Source organism: Natator depressus, chromosome 5 (assembly GCF_965152275.1).
Source record: "Natator depressus isolate rNatDep1 chromosome 5, rNatDep2.hap1, whole genome shotgun sequence".
In the NCBI taxonomy this organism is placed as follows: Eukaryota; Metazoa; Chordata; order Testudines; family Cheloniidae; genus Natator; species Natator depressus.
This window is the reverse complement of record NC_134238.1, coordinates 32,577,690-32,585,174: the sequence shown is the minus strand read 5'-3', so window position 1 is coordinate 32,585,174 and position 7,485 is coordinate 32,577,690. Positions and strand designations below refer to the sequence as shown.

The 7,485-nt window shown below is 41.0% G+C and overlaps 1 long non-coding RNA gene across 1 annotated transcript in view; it reads left to right on the top strand.

Annotated features, from left to right (window-relative positions):
• The first annotated feature begins 222 nt into the window (after window positions 1–222).
• LOC141987313 (uncharacterized) overlaps window positions 223–7,485 on the top strand; it is a 77,583-nt gene continuing 70,320 nt past the window's right edge. Inside the window, exon 1 of the long non-coding RNA XR_012639492.1 lies at window positions 223–305. This is a non-coding gene — a long non-coding RNA (uncharacterized LOC141987313). The remainder of the gene's footprint in view (window positions 306–7,485) is intronic.

The window sequence follows — 7,485 nt, the reverse complement described above, 5'->3', positions numbered from 1 at the left end:
CAACATTGTTCAGTTGAACAATGTGGCCACCCACTTCTTCTGAGGGAGCCTCAGATAAAAAGCACATGACAGAGTTCCAGACATTTCACTGGCTGTAATATGTGACTGAATGGAATTCAAGGTGTTCGTTTTAACCTATAGTATAAACCCCTCCATGGTTTGGAATCTTGTTACAGGAGAAATGGCTTCTCTTTCCATACCACAGGTGTGATCTTTTGGAGTCCTCTGAGTCTAAATGGGAGAGGATGGCTGGCAAAGAATTCTTGGTAAAGGTCCATCAGCTTTGGAACTTGCTCCCATCCATGGTACGTCAGACCCTAGATTCATGAACTGACTGAGAACACCTTTTCTTGTGGGGATTTGGGAAGGGACAGGGCTTTTAGAAAGACTTTCAATAGACAGATACTGGTTAGGGCTAAAATGAAGCAAATAAAACTTTTTTTTTCACAGGGGTGATTTTGAGAGTAAGAACATGTCTCCACTGCAACAACCACAAAAAAAAGCATGTTCTTAATGTGGGTTGGCTAGTAATTCAGCGAAGGCACAGCAAATCAGCTTTCAACTTGGGATAGCAACTCAAGTTAAGCCTATAGCGGAGCTTGGAGTTGAACTCAAGCAGCTTACCAAGCTAAAAGCCAAGCTGCCCTGTCTTAACTGACATTTTAATCCAAGTTAGCTAATGCAGGTTACCTAAAAACATACTCGTTTCCCCTTTCTCAGTGTAGACATACCCTTAGATAATTTGTAAGTTTTTTGATATCTCTGGATCCAAGGCACAACAACAGATTGATTCTCAGCTACACCCAATATCTTCTATTTGAAGAGAAAATCAATGTCCATGAGATAATTTCTCTGAAGATGTGGGCCACACCACAAAAGACTGCAAAAATCCCTATTCTAGGTGATCAAGGGATAGAAAAACAGAATCATTGTCAATTTCATCTTTTACGGAGAGCACTATTTCCTCCCAATGAAAAAAACAAAAAGAACTGAGGTATCAAAATAGAGCCACATAGCAACAACTCTTTGGCATCTTTTATCCACATGATTCCACAACTGGTAAGCTATAGGCGGGGGATAGAAATCCATTCTGTGATACAAATCCTGACTTCTGCAGTGTTGCACAGGTGTAAACTGAATGCAAAATTTGGCCCAATGTCAAATTTAACCCATATGCAGTAGGTATTTTATCACTGCACATTAGCATGAAAACTCCTATTTTAGTGCTCTAGAATTCATGTAGCACTCAAAGGTTTGAAACCTCCTGATTTATTTAGCAGTTTAATTTAATTTCTATTCTTAGCATAAGGAGTTAATAACACAATTCAGCAAGCAGAAAGCCTTTTGGAATTCTGTAGTAGTAGGAATGAGCGGTGTGCTAATTTGGTGATTGTACATATCCCAGCTTGGGATCGGGATTTTAGCAGTAGCTCTAGTAGTAAGTCATGCATATAGATTTTGAAGGTATGACCTCAGGAGCTGCTTCAGACTGTGAAGACTACTGTATTCTGTTACAGAGATAGCATACGTTGTACCTCTATAGTCAACAAGTAAATTCTCAAAGATATACTGCACTTTGGCTCTGGTGAAAAAATTTCCTGAAGATCTTTTTTTTTGTTGTTCGAAAATACCTTTGAGAAACATGTCAGCTTTGACAATTTCATTGTGAAAAGTGTGTTTATTAGGCTTGGAACATTCCCACCCTATTGAAAGGTTGAAGCTTTCCAACCTTATCAGAATGGAACATTTCAAATGACTTGATTCTGGAAGTTTAAAATTTATAATATAAATAAGATAAAATTTACATGTCAATTAATGTTTTATTGTTTTGCTTTTTGTTTTACCAAAAGTTTTGTTTTGTGGGAAATTTCAAAGTTCTTTGGTTTTGTCCTGATTCAGAAAGAAAACAATTTTTGAAATCTCTAAATTTCATGCAGAACAGAAATTACAAGCTTTGACCAGCTCCCCTGCTCATCTGCAATCACACAAGCTGCCATTACTTATCAAATATATTTGTTTAAAAGTCTCAAGGGACTGCCTTACCCTTTAACATGCAAGGAACTGGTATGTATCATTTACACTTAGAATTTCATCAATTTGACAGATTTCTCATGAGCTACTGTAGTTAGATCATACTGGCAGAGCAGTTTGGGGAAGATCAAGTTGTCATTAACCGTCTTGTACCTGTTCTCTGAACAAATCAAAGACCTGTTTTTGTAGTGTATAAGACAGAAGGTGATGAGCAATTTTGGGTGCCTTAAAGAGGCCCCATTTTCAAAAAGTGCTGAGCACCCAGACTCTCAACATCAGGTCCCCTTATAAGGCCACGGTCACACAAACTACCACTACTGATCAAATATATTTAAGTATTAAGGGACTGTTGGCATTTCCCATGAATTGGCTCTGCACATATAGTTAAAACAAGTAATTCCATTATTTAAATATTCCAGGTTACAATATCAAGTGGCTTCCAATTAAGTTTCTTCTAGTAGGTCAAACACTCTCTCAGGGCACAGGCACAAATAATTCACAATTATTGCTACTTATTAGTTTTGTCAAGAAAACCAGTCAAGAATCAGGACCCCATTTCTCTAGGTCTTGTAGAGAGAGACAGTAAGAAGATAGTCCCTTCCCTATAAGAAGGAACAGGTCAACCAGACAAAAATACTTGGCAAGCATCTATCTATATCATTTACATACCATTTATCAATAACCAGGGTGTCACGGCACCTTATAAGTTAAGACTTTCGAGATTTCAGTGAGAGATACCAACCATACCAGGAAACCAAGATAAGATCAGCTGGGAAGACCTAGGTAAAGAGGAGTATTGCAGCTTTGTTCTCTTCTTCAGAGACCAATAACATAACAGATCCAAAGGTCAGAAAATGAATATTTTAAATGGACTTTCATTTCCCACTCCAAACTACTACATTAGTGTTACAGAAATTCCATGCCTGATGGGTAAGGCTATAATAAAAAAATATGGGAGAAACAGAGTTCAGCATCCTTCCTACCTCCAACCCTTAGCAAGGTAAGATTCAAATTCAGTTACGACATCTGAAGGAGCAACTCCATTATGTTAGATCTAGCCCTATGGCATTTATTGAAAATGTGCTTTTTCTGCATCAGCCACAAGATGGGAGTGTTGACTTTTGAAGTTGTGCTGCAATATTTATCCTTCATGCTATGCCAATGAAAGGACTCTGAGAAAGTGTTTTGTTCCCTCTGGAACAAGTTCCCTGTGCCACAAATGAAATTGGAGTTCTTTTTAAATAAAACCTAGTATATCTTGAATTAATGAAATAACGCAGTCAGTCCATTTCCTACTGTCAGCCTACGGTGCAAGTATCAAATGATCCTTAAATGAAGTTAATCCTATTAAGTGTCAGATTTCTCCTATAAAATTCTGGCCCAATTTTTATTCAGTTTTGATCTGACACTTTTTCAGATAATGGCTTCCCCTTAGCACTCTCATTTGGCTGTAAGGATAAGTGGAGTAACAGCTCAAACCACTTGACAGTATATTTGCAGGTCAGTAGATGCAATATGCGTAGAAAGTAGCTTATTTTCTAAAATGCCTAGGTCTGGGTAATTTGAGAAGTAATAAATTTGTAAGGTGACTAAATTTACAATTCTCAACATTTTTGGAAAAATGGCAAATGTGACATTACAAACACCATATTCTTCATTAAAGAGTAATAGTGAAAGGTCACTGGGCTTCAGAATAAAGCGATAAAGTCCCACTAGAAACAATACATACAGCAACATCTCCCCACTTCAGAAAACTACAGAACTACAGAACTGCAGCAGGGATAAGCCTAAAACAAAACCACACATCCTAAAATCCCTGACAGTTGGGGAAGTTTACATCACAATCTTGGATTTGAATGCTTTCAAACTCTGGAAAAAGGGGGTGTCTGGATTCAAACTCTATGACACAATCATGTCTCTAGATTCCAAATGTATCTTCCCATTTTATCACCAAATATGTTAGAGGCTGTCCATTGCTTTTCTGATTTATATATTTTTTTCCCTTTGAAGAATCTTTCCCCCCAGGTGCAGAGAGAAGGAAACATTTGCAAAGAAGAACATGCATAAATTCTGTCACCAGTCAATGGGATTTGTGTATGTACAGAACCACTTGTAGGCAACTTTGAAAAATTGCTCTGAAAAGCAGACACATTTATCTCAAAACAACTGGTACTAGCAAAATAGGAAATAGCTTTTGCCTTAACAGACTACATCTGAATATTAGAGCAAAAAATGAGCATTCAAACAAAATCACTGGATTGGGTCAATGGAATAATTTCATAAATTAGGATTGGCTACTGCAGTGGTCTCAACTTTTCCAGACTATAGGACCCCTTTCAGGAGTCTGACTTGTGTTGGGTACCCCAAATTTCACGAGGAGTCCGGTGGCACCTTAAAGACTAACAGATTTATTTGGGCATAATGCATCTGAAGAAGTGGGTTTTTTACCCACGAAAGCTTATGCCCAAAGAAATCTGTTAGTCTTTAAGGTGCAACCGGATTTCTTCTTGTTTCTGTGGATACAGACTAACACGGCTACCCCTCTGATACTTGGTACCAAATTTCACCTCACTTATCTCTGGCTTTGGCTTCAGCCCCGTGTGGTAGGGCTTGGGCTTTGCTTTCTGTCCTGGGTCCCAGCAAGTATAATACTAGTCCTGGCAACCCCATTAAAACGAACGTGTCCACAGTTTGAGAACTGCTGATATAATATATAGAACAAGTCATTGTTTGTATGACATTTTAGTTTGTACTGACTTTGCTAGTGCTTTTTCTGTAGCCTATTGTAAAACTAGGCAAATATCTAGATGAGTTGATGTATCTCCTGGAAGACCTCAGCATGCCCACAAAGGTACACTGGTTGAGAACCCGTGGTTGAGAACCAGTCGGCTAGTGCCTGCCAGGGTTGGCTACAGCTTGGAAAAGTACCTGTAAAAGCTACTACACCTCTACCCCGATATAACACGGTCCTCGGGAGCCAAAAAATCTTACCGTGTCATAGGTGAAACTGCGTTATATCGAACTTGCTTTGGCCTTGAGCATTTCTGTTATTAACAGTCACTTCCTGACCCCCGACTGACCTCCTCAGAACACCTGACCTATCCAACCCACCCCGCACCTTGTCCCCTGACAACCCCCTCCCGAGACCCCCCACCCCAACCACCCCTCCCAAGACCCCACCCCCTATCTAAGCCCCCCTGCTCCTTGTCCTCTGATCGCCCCCTCCAGAGACCCCCCCATCCCTAATCACCCCCAGAACCCCACCCCCTAATCAACCCCCCTGTTCCCAGTCCCCTGACTGCCACGACCCCTATCCACACCCCCGCCCCCTGACAGGCCCCCCCGGGACTCCCACGCCCTATCCAACGCCCCCGTTCCCCATCCCCTGACTGCCCGCCCCCAGAACCTCCGAACCATCCAACCTGTCCTGCTCCCTGATGGCCCCCCGAGACCCTCTGCCCCTTATCCAACCCCTCGGCCCTGGCCTGGCACCCTTAACACAGCGTGTCGGAGCGAGTCACACTGACACACTGATCCGCCGGAGTGCGCAGCCCTGCCCCCCAGAGCGCTGCTTTACCGCGTTATATACAAATTCGTGTTATATCAGGTCGCGTTATATCAGGGTATATGGCTAGGTTTTCAAAGGAGTTCAGTTCCCATTTCGGCACATAAATGAAATGACCACATTTTCAAAAAGCACTCAGCATCTAACACTTCACCTTGAGAAAATCTTGCCCATTCACACTCAGGGTATGTCCGCTGCAGTTGGAGGTGTGATTGCAGCTTGGGTAGGCATACCTATGTTATCTTTAATCTAGCTAGAGCAGCTAAAAACAGCAGCAGCACAAACTAGTGATGCAAGTATATACCCAGGATTCTGAGCAAGCTTGTACATTTTGTGCTGAAGCCACATCCTTGCTGCTATTTTTAGCCATGCTAGCTAGGTTAAAGCTATATAAGAGCAACCATATTGTGTCAGATCAATGGTCTGTCTAGCCCAGATTCCTGTTTTCTGGCAATGGCTGGAATTAGATGATTTAGAGGGAATTAACAGAATGGGACAATTGTCGAGCGATCCATCCCCTGTTGCCCACTCCCAGCTTCTAGCAATCAGAGGTTTAGAGACACCCAGAGCATGGGGTTGTGTCCTTGACCATCTTGACTAATAGCCATTGATAGACCGATCCCCCATGAACTTTTTTTGAACCCAGATTATACTTTTAGCCTTCACAACATCCCCTGCCAATGAGTTCCACAGGTGGAGTGTGTGTTGTGTGAAGTAGTACTTCCTCAAACCTGCTGCCTATTAATGTCATTGGGTGACCCCTGGTTCTTGTGTTATGTGAAGGGGTAAATAATACTTCCTTATTCACTTTCTCCACACCACTCATGTTTTTATAGACTATCATCTCCTCCCTTAGTTGTCTCTTTTCTAAGATAAATAGACCAATCTTTTTAATCTCTCATTTTAAGGCAGCTGTTCCATACCCCTAATAATTTTGGTAGCCCTTTTTTGTACCTTTTCCAATTCTAATATACCTTTTTTTGAGATGGGGCAACCAGAACTGCATGCATATTCACGATGTGAGTGTACCATGGATTTATGTGGTGGCATTATGATATTTTCTGTCTTATCTGTGCATTTCCTTATAGTTCCTAACACTGTTAGCTTTTTTGACTGCTGCTCCACATTGAGCAGATGGTTTCAGAGAACTATCCATGATGACTCCAAGATCTTTCCTGAATGGTAACAGCTAATTTAGACCCCATCATTTTGTATGTATAGTTGGGATTATGTATTCCAATGTGTGTTACTTTGCTTTTATCAATCTTCAAATTCATTTTGCAGTCAGCTTTGGTCTAAAATATCCTGAATAATTTGTACTGTCCACAAAGTTTGCCACCTCACTGTTTATCCCCCTTTCTAGATCATTTATTAATATTTTGACCAGCACAGGTCTACTACAGATCCTTGAGGGACTCCACTGTTTACGTCTCTCCACTGTGAAAACTGACCATTTATTTCTACCCTTTGTTTCCTAACTTTTAACCAGTTACTGATTCATGACCTTTCCTCTCATCCCATGACTGCTTACTTTTCTTAAGAGCCTTTGGCAAGACTAATAGATTTGTAAGGTCATACGGGACCATCGTGATCATCTAGTCTGACCTCCGACACATTGCAGGCCATAGAACCTTACCCACCCACTTCTGTAATAGACCCCAACCTCTGGTTGAGTTACTGAAGTCCTCAAATCATGGTTTAAAGACTAAAGGTTACGGGGAAGGTACCTGGCACCAAGGTACTTTGTAAAAGGCTCTCTGAAAGTTCAAATACACTATATCAACTGGATCACCCTTGTCCACATGCTTGTTTACCCCCTCAAAGAATTTTAATACATTGGTGAGGCATGACTTCCCTTGACAAAAGCCATGTTGACTTTTCCAACAAAT